At 36.6% G+C, this 20,080-nt stretch overlaps 2 long non-coding RNA genes across 2 annotated transcripts; both read left to right on the forward strand.

Moving 5' to 3' along the window:
* The first annotated feature begins 195 nt into the window (after positions 1-195).
* On the forward strand, positions 196-6,454 carry LOC146785678 (uncharacterized). The gene is made up of 13 exons (XR_014970753.1): positions 196-321; positions 712-834; positions 1,224-1,346; positions 1,736-1,859; positions 2,249-2,366; positions 2,755-2,875; positions 3,264-3,386; positions 3,776-3,899; positions 4,288-4,409; positions 4,798-4,915; positions 5,305-5,428; positions 5,818-5,941; positions 6,331-6,454. It is a non-coding gene; the product is annotated as an uncharacterized LOC146785678 (long non-coding RNA).
* Positions 6,455-6,843: 389 nt separating this feature from the next.
* On the forward strand, positions 6,844-11,497 carry LOC146785679 (uncharacterized). Its single transcript, XR_014970754.1, has 10 exons — positions 6,844-6,961; positions 7,350-7,469; positions 7,859-7,978; positions 8,367-8,489; positions 8,878-8,998; positions 9,387-9,509; positions 9,898-10,020; positions 10,409-10,529; positions 10,920-11,043; positions 11,434-11,497. It is a non-coding gene; the product is annotated as an uncharacterized LOC146785679 (long non-coding RNA).
* Positions 11,498-20,080: the final 8,583 nt, after the last annotated feature.

The raw sequence follows: 20,080 nt of genomic DNA on the forward strand, positions 1-20,080 counted from the left end.
TTTATATCCTGGAACTAGCAATGTTGCAGAGAAGTATGTGAGGTTAAAAACTAAAATTGAGATTTGAATTTCTAATGAGCTGTTGATTTTCACAATAAAAGACTCCATAGTATTGATCTGTTTACCCTTTCTAAAAATCAAGATTTTTTTTGTATTGTTATAGAAAATGTGCTAACAGTGGACTTTTCCATCTACAGATTATACTGAATGACCAGAGGTGGCAGTGTTTCACAACCGAGTTTCTCTGAATTGCCGAGACTGAAGAACAAAAAAAAAAAAGGAAGTCTTCCGGCATACGGCATCATTTTACCAATATGCAAGGCAAGTTTAACTCACAATAATTCCTTTATGCATTAAAAAGACGCTCACAGCATCAGCATGTCCTCACTACCTTATAGTGGGAGACTGTGCCTGAACATAATTTCTGTCAAGATGAGAGTAATATGGATCACATTGTGTTGGTCATGATAGTTCATAAAAGCCTGGCTGCCTCCAACGCTACTAAAGCCTGCTTTATATCCTGGAACTAGCAATGTTGCAGAGAAGTATGTGAGGTTAAAAACTAAAATTGAGTTTTGATTTTCTAATGAGCTGTTGATTTTCACAATAAAAGACTCCATAGTATTGATCTGTTTACGCTTTCTAAAAATCAAGATTTTTTTTTGTATTGCTTATAGAAAATGTGCTAACAGTGGACTTTTCCATCTACAGATTATACTGAATGACCAGAGGTGGCAGTGTTTCACAACCGAGTTTCTCTGTATTGCCGAGACTGAAGAACAAAAAAAAAAAGGAAGTCTTCCGGCATACGGCATCATTTTACCAATATACAAGGCAAGTTTAACTCACAATAATTCCTTTATGCATTAAAAAGACGCTCACAGCATCAGCATGTCCTCACTACCTTATAGTGGGAGACTGTGCCTGAACATAATTTCTATCAAGATGAAAGTAATATGGATCACATTGTGTTGGTCATGATAGTTCATAAAAGCCTGGCTGCCTCCAACGCTACTAAAGCCTGCTTTATATCCTGGAGCTAGCAATGTTGCAGAGAAGTATGTGAGGTTAAAAACTAAAATTGAGATTTGATTTTCTAATGAGCTGTTGATTTTCACAATAAAAGACTCCATAGTATTGATCTGTTTACGCTTTCTAAAAATCAAGATTTTTTTTGTATTGCTTATAGAAAATGTGCTAACAGTGGACTTTTCCATCTACAGATTATACTGAATGACCAGAGGTGGCAGTGTTTCACAACCGAGTTTCTCTGAATTGCCGAGACTGAAGAAAAAAAAAAAAAAGGAAGTCTTCCGGCATACGGCATCATTTTACCAATATGCAAGGCAAGTAAAACTCACAATAATTCCTTTATGCATTAAAAAGACGCTCACAGCATCAGCATATCCTCACTACCTTAACGTGGGAGACTTTGCCTGAACATAATTTCTGTCAAGATGAAAGTAATATGGATCACATTGTGTTGGTCATGATAGTTCATAAAAGCCTGGCTGCCTCCAACGCTACTAAAGCCTGCTTTATATCCTGGAACTAGCAATGTTGCAGAGAAGTATGTGAGGTTAAAAACTAAAATTGAGATTTGATTTTCTAATGAGCTGTTGATTTTCACAATAAAAGACTCCATGGTATTGATCTGTTTACGCTTTCTAAAAATCAAGATTTTTTTTGTATTGCTTATAGAAAATGTGCTAACAGTGGACTTTTCCATCTACAGATTATACTGAATGACCAGAGGTGGCAGTGTTTCACAACCGAGTTTCTCTGAATTGCCGAGACTGAAGAACAAAAAAAAAAAAGGAAGTCTTCCGGCATACGCCATCATTTTACCAATATACAAGGCAAGTTTAACTCACAATAATTCCTTTATGCATTAAAAAGACGCTCACAGCATCAGCATGTCCTCACTACCTTATAGTGGGAGACTGTGCCTGAACATAATTTCTGTCAAGATGAGAGTAATATGGATCACATTGTGTTGGTCATGATAGTTCATAAAAGCCTGGCTGCCTCCATCGGTACTAAACCCTGCTTTATATCCTGGAACTAGCAATGTTGCAGAGAAGTATGTGAGGTTAAAAACTAAAATTGAGATTTGATTTTCTAATGAGCTTTTGATTTTCACAATAAAAGACTCCATAGTATTGATCTGTTTACGCTTTCTAAAAATCAAGATTTTTTTTGTATTGCTTATAGAAAATGTGCTAACAGTGGACTTTTCCATCTACAGATTATACTGAATGACCAGAGGTGGCAGTGTTTCACAACCGATTTTCTCTGAATTGCCGAGACTAAAGAACAAAAAAGGAAGTCTTCCGGCATACGCCATCATTTTACCAATATGCAAGGCAAGTAAAACTCACAATAATTCCTTTATGCATTAAAAAGACGCTCACAGCATCAGCATGTCCTCACTACCTTATAGTGGGAGACTGTGCCTGAACATAATTTCTGTCAAGATGAGAGTAATATGGATCACATTGTGTTGGTCATGATAGTTCATAAAAGCCTGGCTGCCTCCAACGCTACTAAAGCCTGCTTTATATCCTGGAACTAGCAATGTTGCAGAGAAGTATGTGAGGTTAAAACCTAAAATTGAGATTTGATTTTCTAATGAGCTGTTGATTTTCACAATAAAAGACTCCATAGTATTGATCTGTTTACCCTTTCTAAAAATCAAGATTTTTTTGTATTGCTTATAGAAAATGTGCTAACAGTGGACTTTTCCATCTACAGATTATACTGAATGACCAGAGGTGGCAGTGTTTCACAACCGAGTTTCTCTGAATTGCCGAGACTGAAGAAAAAAAAAAAAGGAAGTCTTCCGGCATACGGCATCATTTTACCAATTTATAAGGCAAGTAAAACTCACAATAATTCCTTTATGCATTAAAAAGACGCTCACAGCATCAGCATGTCCTCACTACCTTATAGTGGGAGACTGTGCCTGAACATAATTTCTGTCAAGATGAGAGTAATATGGATCACATTGTGTTGGTCATGATAGTTCATAAAAGCCTGGCTGCCTCCAACGCTACTAAAGCCTGCTTTATATCCTGGAACTAGCAATGTTGCAGAGAAGTATGTGAGGTTAAAAACTAAAATTGAGATTTGATTTTCTAATGAGCTGTTGATTTTCACAATAAAAGACTCCATAGTATTGATCTGTTTACCCTTTCTAAAAATCAAGATTTTTTTGTATTGCTTATAGAAAATGTGCTAACAGTGGACTTTTCCATCTACAGATTATACTGAATGACCAGAGGTGGCAGTGTTTCACAACCGAGTTTCTCTGAATTGCCGAGACTGAAGAACAAAAAAAAAAAGGAAGTCTTCCGGCATACGGCATCATTTTACCAATATACAAGGCAAGTTTAACTCACAATAATTCCTTTATGCATTAAAAAGACGCTCACAGCATCAGCATGTCCTCACTACCTTATAGTGGGAGACTGTGCCTGAACATAATTTCTGTCAAGATGAGAGTAATATGGATCACATTGTGTTGGTCATGATAGTTCATAAAAGCCTGGCTGCCTCCAACGCTACTAAAGCCTGCTTTATATCCTGGAACTAGCAATGTTGCAGAGAAGTATGTGAGGTTAAAAACTAAAATTGAGATTTGATTTTCTAATGAGCTGTTGATTTTCACAATAAAAGACTCCATAGTATTGATCTGTTTACGCTTTCTAAAAATCAAGATTTTTTTTGTATTGCTTATAGAAAATGTGCTGACAGTGGACTTTTCCATCTACAGATTATACTGAATGACCAGAGGTGGCAGTGTTTCACAACCGAGTTTCTCTGAATTGCCGAGACTGAAGAACAATAAAAAAAAAGGAAGTCTTCCGGCATACGCCATCATTTTACCAATATACAAGGCAAGTTTAACTCACAATAATTCCTTTATGCATTAAAAAGACGCTCACAGCATCAGCATGTCCTCACTACCTTATAGTGGGATACTGTGCCTGAACATAATTTCTGTCAAGATGAGAGTAATATGGATCACATTGTGTTGGTCATGATAGTTCATAAAAGCCTGGCTGCCTCCATCGCTACTAAACCCTGCTTTATATCCTGGAACTAGCAATGTTGCAGAGAAGTATGTGAGGTTAAAAACTAAAATTGAGATTTGATTTTCTAATGAGCTTTTGATTTTCACAATAAAAGACTCCATAGTATTGATCTGTTTACCCTTTCTAAAAATCAAGATTTTTTTGTATTGCTTATAGAAAATGTGCTAACAGTGGACTTTTCCATCTACAGATTATACTGAATGACCAGAGGTGGCAGTGTTTCACAACCGAGTTTCTCTGAATTGCCGAGACTGAAGAACAAAAAAAAAAGGAAGTCTTCCGGCATACGGCATCATTTTACCAATTTATAAGGCAAGTAAAACTCACAATAATTCCTTTATGCATTAAAAAGACGCTCACAGCATCAGCATGTCCTCACTACCTTACAGTGGGAGACTGTGCCTGAACATAATTTCTATCAAGATGAAAGTAATATGGATCACATTGTGTTGGTCATGATAGTTCATAAAAGCCTGGCTGCCTCCAACGCTACTAAAGCCTGCTTTATATCCTGGAGCTAGCAATGTTGCAGAGAAGTATGTGAGGTTTAAAACTAAAATTGACATTTGATTTTCTAATGAGCTGTTGATTTTCACAATAAAAGACTCCATAGTATTGATCTGTTTACCCTTTCTAAAAATCAAGATTTTTTTGTATTGCTTATAGAAAATGTGCTAACAGTGGACTTTTCCATCTACAGATTATACTGAATGACCAGAGGTGGCAGTGTTTCACAACCGAGTTTCTCTGAATTGCCGAGACTGAAGAACAAAAAAGGAAGTCTTCCGGCATACGCCATCATTTTACCAATATGCAAGGCAAGTAAAACTCACAATAATTCCTTTATGCATTAAAAAGACGCTCACAGCATCAGCATGTCCTCACTACCTTATAGTGGGAGACTGTGCCTGAACATAATTTCTGTCAAGATGAGAGTAATATGGATCACATTGTGTTGGTCATGATAGTTCATAAAAGCCTGGCTGCCTCCAACGCTACTAAAGCCTGCTTTATATCCTGGAACTAGCAATGTTGCAGAGAAGTATGTGAGGTTAAAAACTAAAATTGAGATTTGATTTTCTAATGAGCTGTTGATTTTCACAATAAAAGACTCCATAGTATTGATCTCTTTACGCTTTCTAAAAATCAAGATTTTTTTTGTATTGCTTATAGAAAATGTGCTAACAGTGGACTTTTCCATCTACAGATTATACTGAATGACCAGAGGTGGCAGTGTTTCACAACCGAGTTTCTCTGAATTGCCGAGACTGAAGAACAAAAAAAAAAAAGGAAGTCTTCCGGCATACGCCATCATTTTACCAATATACAAGGCAAGTTTAACTCACAATAATTCCTTTATGCATTAAAAAGACGCTCACAGCATCAGCATGTCCTCACTACCTTATAGTGGGAGACTGTGCCTGAACATAATTTCTGTCAAGATGAGAGTAATATGGATCACATTGTGTTGGTCATGATAGTTCATAAAAGCCTGGCTGCCTCCAATGCTACTAAAGCCTGCTTTATATCCTGGAACTAGCAATGTTGCAGAGAAGTATGTGAGGTTAAAAACTAAAATTGAGATTTGATTTTCTAATGAGCTGTTGATTTTCACAATAAAAGACTCCATAGTATTGATCTGTTTACGCTTTCTAAAAATCAAGATTTTTTTTGTATTGCTTATAGAAAATGTGCTAACAGTGGACTTTTCCATCTACAGATTATACTGAATGACCAGAGGTGGCAGTGTTTCACAACCGAGTTTCTCTGAATTGCCGAGACTGAAGAACAAAAAAAAAAAAGGAAGTCTTCCGGCATACGCCATCATTTTACCAATATACAAGGCAAGTTTAACTCACAATAATTCCTTTATGCATTAAAAAGACGCTCACAGCATCAGCATGTCCTCACTACCTTATAGTGGGAGACTGTGCCTGAACATAATTTCTGTCAAGATGAAAGTAATATGGATCACATTGTGTTGGTCATGATAGTTCATAAAAGCCTGGCTGCCTCCATCGCTACTAAACCCTGCTTTATATCCTGGAACTAGCAATGTTGCAGAGAAGTATGTGAGGTTAAAAACTAAAATTGAGATTTGATTTTCTAATGAGCTGTTGATTTTCACAATAAAATACTCCATAGTATTGATCTGTTTACGCTTTCTAAAAATCAAGATTTTTTTTGTATTGCTTATAGAAAATGTGCTAACAGTGGACTTTTCCATCTACAGATTATACTGAATGACCAGAGGTGGCAGTGTTTCACAACCGAGTTTCTCTGAATTGCCGAGACTGAAGAACAAAAAAAAAAAAGGAAGTCTTCCGGCATACGCCATCATTTTACCAATATACAAGGCAAGTTTAACTCCCAATAATTCCTTTATGCATTAAAAAGACGCTCACAGCATCAGCATGTCCTCACTACCTTATAGTGGGAGACTGTGCCTGAACATAATTTCTGTCAAGATGAGAGTAATATGGATCACATTGTGTTGGTCATGATAGTTCATAAAAGCCTGGCTGCCTCCAACGCTACTAAAGCCTGCTTTATATCCTGGAACTAGCAATGTTGCAGAGAAGTATGTGAGGTTAAAAACTAAAATTGAGATTTGATTTTCTAATGAGCTGTTGATTTTCACAATAAAAGACTCCATAGTATTGATCTGTTTACGCTTTCTAAAAATCAAGATTTTTTTTGTATTGCTTATAGAAAATGTGCTAACAGTGGACTTTTCCATCTACAGATTATACTGAATGACCAGAGGTGGCAGTGTTTCACAACCGATTTTCTCTGAATTGCCGAGACTAAAGAACAAAAAAGGAAGTCTTCCGGCATACGCCATCATTTTACCAATATGCAAGGCAAGTAAAACTCACAATAATTCCTTTATGCATTAAAAAGACGCTCACAGCATCAGCATGTCCTCACTACCTTATAGTGGGAGACTGTGCCTGAACATAATTTCTGTCAAGATGAGAGTAATATGGATCACATTGTGTTGGTCATGATAGTTCATAAAAGCCTGGCTGCCTCCAACGCTACTAAAGCCTGCTTTATATCCTGGAACTAGCAATGTTGCAGAGAAGTATGTGAGGTTAAAACCTAAAATTGAGATTTGATTTTCTAATGAGCTGTTGATTTTCACAATAAAAAAATCCATAGTATTGATCTGTTTACCCTTTCTAAAAATCAAGATTTTTTTGTATTGCTTATAGAAAATGTGCTAACAGTGGACTTTTCCATCTACAGATTATACTGAATGACCAGAGGTGGCAGTGTTTCACAACCGAGTTTCTCTGAATTGCCGAGACTGAAGAAAAAAAAAAAGGAAGTCTTCCGGCATACGGCATCATTTTACCAATTTATAAGGCAAGTAAAACCCACAATAATTCCTTTATGCATTAAAAAGACGCTCACAGCATCAGCATGTCCTCACTACCTTATAGTGGGAGACTGTGCCTGAACATAATTTCTGTCAAGATGAGAGTAATATGGATCACATTGTGTTGGTCATGATAGTTCATAAAAGCCTGGCTGCCTCCAACGCTACTAAAGCCTGCTTTATATCCTGGAACTAGCAATGTTGCAGAGAAGTATGTGAGGTTAAAAACTAAAATTGAGATTTGATTTTCTAATGAGCTGTTGATTTTCACAATAAAAGACTCCATAGTATTGATCTGTTTACGCTTTCTAAAAATCAAGATTTTTTTTGTATTGCTTATAGAAAATGTGCTAACAGTGGACTTTTCCATCTACAGATTATACTGAATGACCAGAGGTGGCAGTGTTTCACAACCGAGTTTCTCTGAATTGCCGAGACTGAAGAACAAAAAAAAGGAAGTCTTCCGGCATACGCCATCATTTTACCAATATACAAGGCAAGTTTAACTCACAATAATTCCTTTATGCATTAAAAAGACGCTCACAGCATCAGCATGTCCTCACTACCTTATAGTGGGAGACTGTGCCTGAACATAATTTCTGTCAAGATGAGAGTAATATGGATCACATTGTGTTGGTCATGATAGTTCATAAAAGCCTGGCTGCCTCCAACGCTACTAAAGCCTGCTTTATATCCTGGAACTAGCAATGTTGCAGAGAAGTATGTGAGGTTAAAAACTAAAATTGAGATTTGATTTTCTAATGAGCTGTTGATTTTCACAATAAAAGACTCCATAGTATTGATCTGTTTACCCTTTCTAAAAATCAAGATTTTTTTGTATTGCTTATAGAAAAGGTGCTAACAGTGGACTTTTCCATCTACAGATTATACTGAATGACCAGAGGTGGCAGTGTTTCACAACCGAGTTTCTCTGAATTGCCGAGACTGAAGAAAAAAAAAAAAAAGGAAGTCTTCCGGCATACGGCATCATTTTACCAATTTATAAGGCAAGTAAAACTCACAATAATTCCTTTATGCATTAAAAAGACGCTCACAGCATCAGCATGTCCTCACTACCTTACAGTGGGAGACTGTGCCTGAACATAATTTCTATCAAGATGAAAGTAATATGGATCACATTGTGTTGGTCATGATAGTTCATAAAAGCCTGGCTGCCTCCAACGCTACTAAAGCCTGCTTTATATCCTGGAGCTAGCAATGTTGCAGAGAAGTATGTGAGGTTTAAAACTAAAATTGACATTTGATTTTCTAATGAGCTGTTGATTTTCACAATAAAAGACTCCATAGTATTGATCTGTTTACCCTTTCTAAAAATCAAGATTTTTTTGTATTGCTTATAGAAAATGTGCTAACAGTGGACTTTTCCATCTACAGATTATACTGAATGACCAGAGGTGGCAGTGTTTCACAACCGAGTTTCTCTGAATTGCCGAGACTGAAGAAACAAAAAAAAGGAAGTCTTCCGGCATACGGCATCATTTTACCAATTTATAAGGCAAGTAAAACTCACAATAATTCCTTTATGCATTAAAAAGACGCTCACAGCATCAGCATGTCCTCACTACCTTATAGTGGGAGACTGTGCCTGAACATAATTTCTGTCAAGATGAGAGTAATATGGATCACATTGTGTTGGTCATGATAGTTCATAAAAGCCTGGCTGCCTCCAACGCTACTAAAGCCTGCTTTATATCCTGGAACTAGCAATGTTGCAGAGAAGTATGTGAGGTTAAAAACTAAAATTGAGATTTGAATTTCTAATGAGCTGTTGATTTTCACAATAAAAGACTCCATAGTATTGATCTGTTTACCCTTTCTAAAAATCAAGATTTTTTTGTATTGCTTATAGAAAATGTGCTAACAGTGGACTTTTCCATCTACAGATGATACTGAATGACCAGAGGTGGCAGTGTTTCACAACCGAGTTTCTCTGAATTGCCGAGACTGAAGAAAAAAAAAAAAAAGGAAGTCTTCCGGCATACCGCATCATTTTACCAATTTATAAGGCAAGTAAAACTCACAATAATTCCTTTATGCATTAAAAAGACGCTCACAGCATCAGCATGTCCTCACTACCTTACAGTGGGAGACTGTGCCTGAACATAATTTCTATCAAGATGAAAGTAATATGGATCACATTGTGTTGGTCATGATAGTTCATAAAAGCCTGGCTGCCTCCAACGCTACTAAAGCCTGCTTTATATCCTGGAGCTAGCAATGTTCCAGAGAAGTATGTGAGGTTTAAAACTAAAATTGAGATTTGATTTTCTAATGAGCTGTTGATTTTCACAATAAAAGACTCCATAGTATTGATCTGATTACCCTTTCTAAAAATCAAGATTTTTTTGTATTGCTTATAGAAAATGTGCTAACAGTGGACTTTTCCATCTACAGATGATACTGAATGACCAGAGGTGGCAGTGTTTCACAACCGAGTTTCTCTGAATTGCCGAGACTGAAGAAAAAAAAAAAAAAGGAAGTCTTCCGGCATACGGCATCATTTTACCAATTTATAAGGCAAGTAAAACTCACAATAATTCCTTTATGCATTAAAAAGACGCTCACAGCATCAGCATGTCCTCACTACCTTACAGTGGGAGACTGTGCCTGAACATAATTTCTATCAAGATGAAAGTAATATGGATCACATTGTGTTGGTCATGATAGTTCATAAAAGCCTGGCTGCCTCCAACGCTACTAAAGCCTGCTTTATATCCTGGAGCTAGCAATGTTCCAGAGAAGTATGTGAGGTTTAAAACTAAAATTGAGATTTGATTTTCTAATGAGCTGTTGATTTTCACAATAAAAGACTCCATAGTATTGATCTGTTTACCCTTTCTAAAAATCAAGATTTTTTTGTATTGCTTATAGAAAATGTGCTAACAGTGGACTTTTCCATCTACAGATTATACTGAATGACCAGAGGTGGCAGTGTTTCACAACCGAGTTTCTCTGAATTGCCGAGACTGAAGAAACAAAAAAAAGGAAGTCTTCCGGCATACGGCATCATTTTACCAATATGCAAGGCAAGTAAAACTCACAATAATTCCTTTATGCATTAAAAAGACGCTCACAGCATCAGCATGTCCTCACTACCTTATAGTGGGAGACTGTGCCTGAACATAATTTCTGTCAAGATGAAAGTAATATGGATCACATTGTGTTGGTCATGATAGTTCATAAAAGCCTGGCTGCCTCCAACGCTACTAAAGCCTGCTTTATATCCTGGAACTAGCAATGTTGCAGAGAAGTATGTGAGGTTAAAAACTAAAATTGAGTTTTGATTTTCTAATGAGCTGTTGATTTTCACAATAAAAGACTCCATAGTATTGATCTGTTTACGCTTTCTAAAAATCAAGATTTTTTTTTGTATTGCTTATAGAAAATGTGCTAACAGTGGACTTTTCCATCTACAGATTATACTGAATGACCAGAGGTGGCAGTGTTTCACAACCGAGTTTCTCTGAATTGCCGAGACTGAAGAACAAAAAAAAAAAAGGAAGTCTTCCGGCATACGGCATCATTTTACCAATATGCAAGGCAAGTTTAACTCACAATAATTCCTTTATGCATTAAAAAGACGCTCACAGCATCAGCATGTCCTCACTACCTTATAGTGGGAGACTGTGCCTGAACATAATTTCTGTCAAGATGAGAGTAATATGGATCACATTGTGTTGGTCATGATAGTTCATAAAAGCCTGGCTGCCTCCAACGCTACTAAAGCCTGCTTTATATCCTGGAACTAGCAATGTTGCAGAGAAGTATGTGAGGTTAAAAACTAAAATTGAGTTTTGATTTTCTAATGAGCTGTTGATTTTCACAATAAAAGACTCCATAGTATTGATCTGTTTACGCTTTCTAAAAATCAAGATTTTTTTTTGTATTGCTTATAGAAAATGTGCTAACAGTGGACTTTTCCATCTACAGATTATACTGAATGACCAGAGGTGGCAGTGTTTCACAACCGAGTTTCTCTGAATTGCCGAGACTGAAGAACAAAAAAAAAAAAGGAAGTCTTCCGGCATACGCCATCATTTTACCAATATACAAGGCAAGTTTAACTCACAATAATTCCTTTATGCATTAAAAAGACGCTCACAGCATCAGCATGTCCTCACTACCTTATAGTGGGAGACTGTGCCTGAACATAATTTCTATCAAGATGAAAGTAATATGGATCACATTGTGTTGGTCATGATAGTTCATAAAAGCCTGGCTGCCTCCAACGCTACTAAAGCCTGCTTTATATCCTGGAGCTAGCAATGTTGCAGAGAAGTATGTGAGGTTTAAAACTAAAATTGACATTTGATTTTCTAATGAGCTGTTGATTTTCACAATAAAAGACTCCATAGTATTGATCTGTTTACCCTTTCTAAAAATCAAGATTTTTTTGTATTGCTTATAGAAAATGTGCTAACAGTGGACTTTTCCATCTGCAGATTATACTGAATGACCAGAGGTGGCAGTGTTTCACAACCGAGTTTCTCTGAATTGCCGAGACTGAAGAAAAAAAAAAAAAGGAAGTCTTCCGGCATACGGCATCATTTTACCAATATGCAAGGCAAGTAAAACTCACAATAATTCCTTTATGCATTAAAAAGACGCTCACAGCATCAGCATGTCCTCACTACCTTATAGTGGGAGACTGTGCCTGAACATAATTTCTGTCAAGATGAAAGTAATATGGATCACATTGTGTTGGTCATGATAGTTCATAAAAGCCTGGCTGCCTCCAACGCTACTAAAGCCTGCTTTATATCCTGGAACTAGCAATGTTGCAGAGAAGTATGTGAGGTTAAAAACTAAAATTGAGATTTGATTTTCTAATGAGCTGTTGATTTTCACAATAAAAGACTCCATAGTATTGATCTGTTTACGCTTTCTAAAAATCAAGATTTTTTTTTTTTTTGTATTGCTTATAGAAAATGTGCTAACAGTGGACTTTTCCATCTACAGATTATACTGAATGACCAGAGGTGGCAGTGTTTCACAACCGAGTTTCTCTGAATTGCCGAGACTGAAGAACAAAAAAAAAAAGGAAGTCTTCCGGCATACGCCATCATTTTACCAATATACAAGGCAAGTTTAACTCACAATAATTCCTTTATGCATTAAAAAGACGCTCACAGCATCAGCATGTCCTCACTACCTTATAGTGGGAGACTGTGCCTGAACATAATTTCTATCAAGATGAAAGTAATATGGATCACATTGTGTTGGTCATGATAGTTCATAAAAGCCTGGCTGCCTCCAACGCTACTAAAGCCTGCTTTATATCCTGGAGCTAGCAATGTTGCAGAGAAGTATGTGAGGTTAAAAACTAAAATTGAGATTTGATTTTCTAATGAGCTGTTGATTTTCACAATAAAAGACTCCATAGTATTGATCTGTTTACCCTTTCTAAAAATCAAGATTTTTTTGTATTGCTTATAGAAAATGTGCTAACAGTGGACTTTTCCATCTACAGATTATACTGAATGACCAGAGGTGGCAGTGTTTCACAGCCGAGTTTCTCTGAATTGCCGAGACTGAAGAACAAAAAAAAAAAGGAAGTCTTCCGGCATCATTTTACCAATTTATAAGGCAAGTAAAACTCACAATAATTCCTTTATGCATTAAAAAGACGCTCACAGCATCAGCATGTCCTCACTACCTTACAGTGGGAGACTGTGCCTGAACATAATTTCTATCAAGATGAAAGTAATATGGATCACATTGTGTTGGTCATGATAGTTCATAAAAGCCTGGCTGCCTCCAACGCTACTAAAGCCTGCTTTATATCCTGGAACTAGCAATGTTGCAGAGAAGTATGTGAGGTTAAAAACTAAAATTGAGATTTGATTTTCTAATGAGCTGTTGATTTTCACAATAAAAGACTCCATAGTATTGATCTGTTTACGCTTTCTAAAAATCAAGATTTTTTTTATATTGCTTATAGAAAATGTGCTAACAGTGGACTTTTCCATCTACAGATTATACTGAATGACCAGAGGTGGCAGTGTTTCACAACCGAGTTTCTCTGAATTGCCGAGACTGAAGAACAAAAAAAAAAAGGAAGTCTTCCGGCATACGGCATCATTTTACCAATATACAAGGCAAGTTTAACTCACAATAATTCCTTTATGCATTAAAAAGACGCTCACAGCATCAGCATGTCCTCACTACCTTATAGTGGGAGACTGTGCCTGAACATAATTTCTATCAAGATGAAAGTAATATGGATCACATTGTGTTGGTCATGATAGTTCATAAAAGCCTGGCTGCCTCCAACGCTACTAAAGCCTGCTTTATATCCTGGAGCTAGCAATGTTGCAGAGAAGTATGTGAGGTTAAAAACTAAAATTGAGATTTGATTTTCTAATGAGCTGTTGATTTTCACAATAAAAGACTCCATAGTATTGATCTGTTTACGCTTTCTAAAAATCAAGATTTTTTTTGTATTGCTTATAGAAAATGTGCTAACAGTGGACTTTTCCATCTACAGATTATACTGAATGACCAGAGGTGGCAGTGTTTCACAACCGAGTTTCTCTGAATTGCCGAGACTGAAGAACAAAAAAAAAAAAGGAAGTCTTCCGGCATCATTTTACCAATATACAAGGCAAGTTTAACTCACAATAATTCCTTTATGCATTAAAAAGACGCTCACAGCATCAGCATGTCCTCACTACCTTATAGTGGGAGACTGTGCCTGAACATAATTTCTATCAAGATGAAAGTAATATGGATCACATTGTGTTGGTCATGATAGTTCATAAAAGCCTGGCTGCCTCCAACGCTACTAAAGCCTGCTTTATATCCTGGAGCTAGCAATGTTGCAGAGAAGTATGTGAGGTTAAAAACTAAAATTGAGATTTGATTTTCTAATGAGCTGTTGATTTTCACAATAAAAGACTCCATAGTATTGATCTGTTTACGCTTTCTAAAAATCAAGATTTTTTTTGTATTGCTTATAGAAAATGTGCTAACAGTGGACTTTTCCATCTACAGATTATACTGAATGACCAGAGGTGGCAGTGTTTCACAACCGAGTTTCTCTGAATTGCCGAGACTGAAGAACAAAAAAAAAAAGGAAGTCTTCCGGCATCATTTTACCAATTTATAAGGCAAGTAAAACTCACAATAATTCCTTTATGCATTAAAAAGACGCTCACAGCATCAGCATGTCCTCACTACCTTACAGTGGGAGACTGTGCCTGAACATAATTTCTATCAAGATGAAAGTAATATGGATCACATTGTGTTGGTCATGATAGTTCATAAAAGCCTGGCTGCCTCCAACGCTACTAAAGCCTGCTTTATATCCTGGAACTAGCAATGTTGCAGAGAAGTATGTGAGGTTAAAAACTAAAATTGAGATTTGATTTTCTAATGAGCTGTTGATTTTCACAATAAAAGACTCCATAGTATTGATCTGTTTACGCTTTCTAAAAATCAAGATTTTTTTTGTATTGCTTATAGAAAATGTGCTAACAGTGGACTTTTCCATCTACAGATTATACTGAATGACCAGAGGTGGCAGTGTTTCACAACCGAGTTTCTCTGAATTGCCGAGACTGAAGAACAAAAAAAAAAAGGAAGTCTTCCGGCATACGCCATCATTTTACCAATATACAAGGCAAGTTTAACTCACAATAATTCCTTTATGCATTAAAAAGACGCTCACAGCATCAGCATGTCCTCACTACCTTATAGTGGGAGACTGTGCCTGAACATAATTTCTATCAAGATGAAAGTAATATGGATCACATTGTGTTGGTCATGATAGTTCATAAAAGCCTGGCTGCCTACAACGCTACTAAAGCCTGCTTTATATCCTGGAGCTAGCAATGTTGCAGAGAAGTATGTGAGGTTAAAAACTAAAATTGAGATTTGATTTTCTAATGAGCTTTTGATTTTCACAATAAAAGACTCCATAGTATTGATCTGTTTACCCTTTCTAAAAATCAAGATTTTTTTATATTGCTTATGGAAAATGTGCTAACAGTGGACTTTTCCATCTACAGATTATACTGAATGACCAGAGGTGGCAGTGTTTCACAACCGAGTTTCTCTGAATTGCCGAGACTGAAGAACAAAAAAAAAAGGAAGTCTTCCGGCATACGGCATCATTTTACCAATTTATAAGGCAAGTAAAACTCACAATAATTCCTTTATGCATTAAAAAGACGCTCACAGCATCAGCATATCCTCACTACCTTAACGTGGGAGACTTTGCCTGAACATAATTTCTGTCAAGATGAAAGTAATATGGATCACATTGTGTTGGTCATGATAGTTCATAAAAGCCTGGCTGCCTCCAACGCTACTAAAGCCTGCTTTATATCCTGGAACTAGCAATGTTGCAGAGAAGTATGTGAGGTTAAAAACTAAAATTGAGATTTGATTTTCTAATGAGCTGTTGATTTTCACAATAAAAGACTCCATAGTATTGATCTGTTTACGCTTTCTAAAAATCAAGATTTTTTTTGTATTGCTTATAGAAAATGTGCTAACAGTGGACTTTTCCATCTACAGATTATACTGAATGACCAGAGGTGGCAGTGTTTCACAACCGAGTTTCTCTGAATTGCCGAGACTGAAGAACAAAAAAAAAAAGGAAGTCTTCCGGCATCATTTTACCAATTTATAAGGCAAGTAAAACTCACAATAATTCCTTTATGCATTAAAAAGACGCTCACAGCATCAGCATGTCCTCACTACCTTATAGTGGGAGACTGTGCCTGAACATAATTTCTGTCAAGATGAGAGTAATATGGATCACATTGTGTTGGTCATGATAGTTCATAAAAGCCTGGCTGCCTCCAATGCTACTAAAGCCTGCTTTATATCCTGGAACTAGCAATGTTGCAGAGAAGTATGTGAGGTTAAAAACTAAAATTGAGATTTGATTTTCTAATGAGCTGTTGATTTTCACAATAAAAGACTCCATAGTATTGATCTGTTTACCCTTTCTAAAAATCAAGATTTTTTTGTATTGCTTATAGAAAATGTGCTAACAGTGGACTTTTCCATCTACAGATTATACTGAATGACCAGAGGTGGCAGTGTTTCACAACCGAGTTTCTCTGAATTGCCGAGACTGAAGAACAAAAAAAAAAAGGAAGTCATCCGGCATACGGCATCATTTTACCAATATACAAGGCAAGTTTAACTCACAATAATTCCTTTATGCATTAAAAAGACGCTCACAGCATCAGCATGTCCTCACTACCTTATAGTGGGAGACTGTGCCTGAACATAATTTCTGTCAAGATGAGAGTAATATGGATCACATTGTGTTGGTCATGATAGTTCATAAAAGCCTGGCTGCCTCCAACGCTACTAAAGCCTGCTTTATATCCTGGAACTAGCAATGTTGCAGAGAAGTATGTGAGGTTAAAAACTAAAATTGAGATTTGATTTTCTAATGAGCTGTTGATTTTCACAATAAAAGACTCCATAGTATTGATCTGTTTACGCTTTCTAAAAATCAAGATTTTTTTTGTATTGCTTATAGAAAATGTGCTGACAGTGGACTTTTCCATCTACAGATTATACTGAATGACCAGAGGTGGCAGTGTTTCACAACCGAGTTTCTCTGAATTGCCGAGACTGAAGAACAAAAAAAAAAAAGGAAGTCTTCCGGCATACGCCATCATTTTACCAATATACAAGGCAAGTTTAACTCACAATAATTCCTTTATGCATTAAAAAGACGCTCACAGCATCAGCATGTCCTCACTACCTTATAGTGGGAGACTGTGCCTGAACATAATTTCTGTCAAGATGAGAGTAATATGGATCACATTGTGTTGGTCATGATAGTTCATAAAAGCCTGGCTGCCTCCATCGCTACTAAACCCTGCTTTATATCCTGGAACTAGCAATGTTGCAGAGAAGTATGTGAGGTTAAAAACTAAAATTGAGATTTGATTTTCTAATGAGCTTTTGATTTTCACAATAAAAGACTCCATAGTATTGATCTGTTTACCCTTTCTAAAAATCAAGATTTTTTTGTATTGCTTATAGAAAATGTGCTAACAGTGGACTTTTCCATCTACAGATTATACTGAATGACCAGAGGTGGCAGTGTTTCACAACCGAGTTTCTCTGAATTGCCGAGACTGAAGAACAAAAAAGGAAGTCTTCCGGCATACGCCATCATTTTACCAATATGCAAGGCAAGTAAAACTCACAATAATTCCTTTATGCATTAAAAAGACGCTCACAGCATCAGCATGTCCTCACTACCTTATAGTGGGAGACTGTGCCTGAACATAATTTCTGTCAAGATGAGAGTAATATGGATCACATTGTGTTGGTCATGATAGTTCATAAAAGCCTGGCTGCCTCCAACGCTACTAAAGCCTGCTTTATATCCTGGAACTAGCAATGTTGCAGAGAAGTATGTGAGGTTAAAAACTAAAATTGAGATTTGATTTTCTAATGAGCTGTTGATTTTCACAATAAAAGACTCCATAGTATTGATCTGTTTACCCTTTCTAAAAATCAAGATTTTTTTGTATTGCTTATAGAAAATGTGCTAACAGTGGACTTTTCCATCTGCAGATTATACTGAATGACCAGAGGTGGCAGTGTTTCACAACCGAGTTTCTCTGAATTGCCGAGACTGAAGAACAAAAAAAAAAAGGAAGTCTTCCGGCATACGGCATCATTTTACCAATATGCAAGGCAAGTTTAACTCACAATAATTCCTTTATGCATTAAAAAGACGCTCACAGCATCAGCATGTCCTCACTACCTTATAGTGGGAGACTGTGCCTGAACATAATTTCTGTCAAGATGAGAGTAATATGGATCACATTGTGTTGGTCATGATAGTTCATAAAAGCCTGGCTGCCTCCAACGCTACTAAAGCCTGCTTTATATCCTGGAACTAGCAATGTTGCAGAGAAGTATGTGAGGTTAAAAACTAAAATTGAGATTTGATTTTCTAATGAGCTGTTGATTTTCACAATAAAAGACTCCATAGTATTGATCTGTTTACCCTTTCTAAAAATCAAGATTTTTTTGTATTGCTTATAGAAAATGTGCTAACAGTGGACTTTTCCATCTACAGATTATACTGAATGACCAGAGGTGGCAGTGTTTCACAACCGAGTTTCTCTGAATTGCCGAGACTGAAGAACAAAAAAAAAAGGAAGTCTTCCGGCATACGGCATCATTTTACCAATTTATAAGGCAAGTAAAACTCACAATAATTCCTTTATGCATTAAAAAGACGCTCACAGCATCAGCATGTCCTCACTACCTTACAGTGGGAGACTGTGCCTGAACATAATTTCTATCAAGATGAAAGTAATATGGATCACATTGTGTTGGTCATGATAGTTCATAAAAGCCTGGCTGCCTCCAACGCTACTAAAGCCTGCTTTATATCCTGGAGCTAGCAATGTTGCAGAGAAGTATGTGAGGTTTAAAACTAAAATTGACATTTGATTTTCTAATGAGCTGTTGATTTTCACAATAAAAGACTCCATAGTATTGATCTGTTTACCCTTTCTAAAAATCAAGATTTTTTTGTATTGCTTATAGAAAATGTGCTAACAGTGGACTTTTCCATCTACAGATTATACTGAATGACCAGAGGTGGCAGTGTTTCACAACCGAGTTTCTCTGAATTGCCGAGACTGAAGAACAAAAAAGGAAGTCTTCCGGCATACGCCATCATTTTACCAATATGCAAGGCAAGTAAAACTCACAATAATTCCTTTATGCATTAAAAAGACGCTCACAGCATCAGCATGTCCTCACTACCTTATAGTGGGAGACTGTGCCTGAACATAATTTCTGTCAAGATGAGAGTAATATGGATCACATTGTGTTGGTCATGATAGTTCATAAAAGCCTGGCTGCCTCCAACGCTACTAAAGCCTGCTTTATATCCTGGAACTAGCAATGTTGCAGAGAAGTATGTGAGGTTAAAAACTAAAATTGAGATTTGATTTTCTAATGAGCTGTTGATTTTCACAATAAAAGACTCCATAGTATTGATCTGTTTACCCTTTCTAAAAATCAAGATTTTTTTGTATTGCTTATAGAAAATGTGCTAACAGTGGACTTTTCCATCTGCAGATTATACTGAATGACCAGAGGTGGCAGTGTTTCACAACCGAGTTTCTCTGAATTGCCGAGACTGAAGAACAAAAAAAAAAAGGAAGTCTTCCGGCATACGGCATCATTTTACCAATATGCAAGGCAAGTTTAACTCACAATAATTCCTTTATGCATTAAAAAGACGCTCACAGCATCAGCATGTCCTCACTACCTTATAGTGGGAGACTGTGCCTGAACATAATTTCTGTCAAGATGAGAGTAATATGGATCACATTGTGTTGGTCATGATAGTTCATAAAAGCCTGGCTGCCTCCAACGCTACTAAAGCCTGCTTTATATCCTGGAACTAGCAATGTTGCAGAGAAGTATGTGAGGTTAAAAACTAAAATTGAGATTTGATTTTCTAATGAGCTGTTGATTTTCACAATAAAAGACTCCATAGTATTGATCTGTTTACGCTTTCTAAAAATCAAGATTTTTTTTGTATTGCTTATAGAAAATGTGCTAACAGTGG

This window comes from Triturus cristatus, chromosome 11, assembly GCF_964204655.1.
Source record: "Triturus cristatus chromosome 11, aTriCri1.1, whole genome shotgun sequence".
Classification (NCBI taxonomy): Eukaryota; Metazoa; Chordata; class Amphibia; order Caudata; family Salamandridae; genus Triturus; species Triturus cristatus.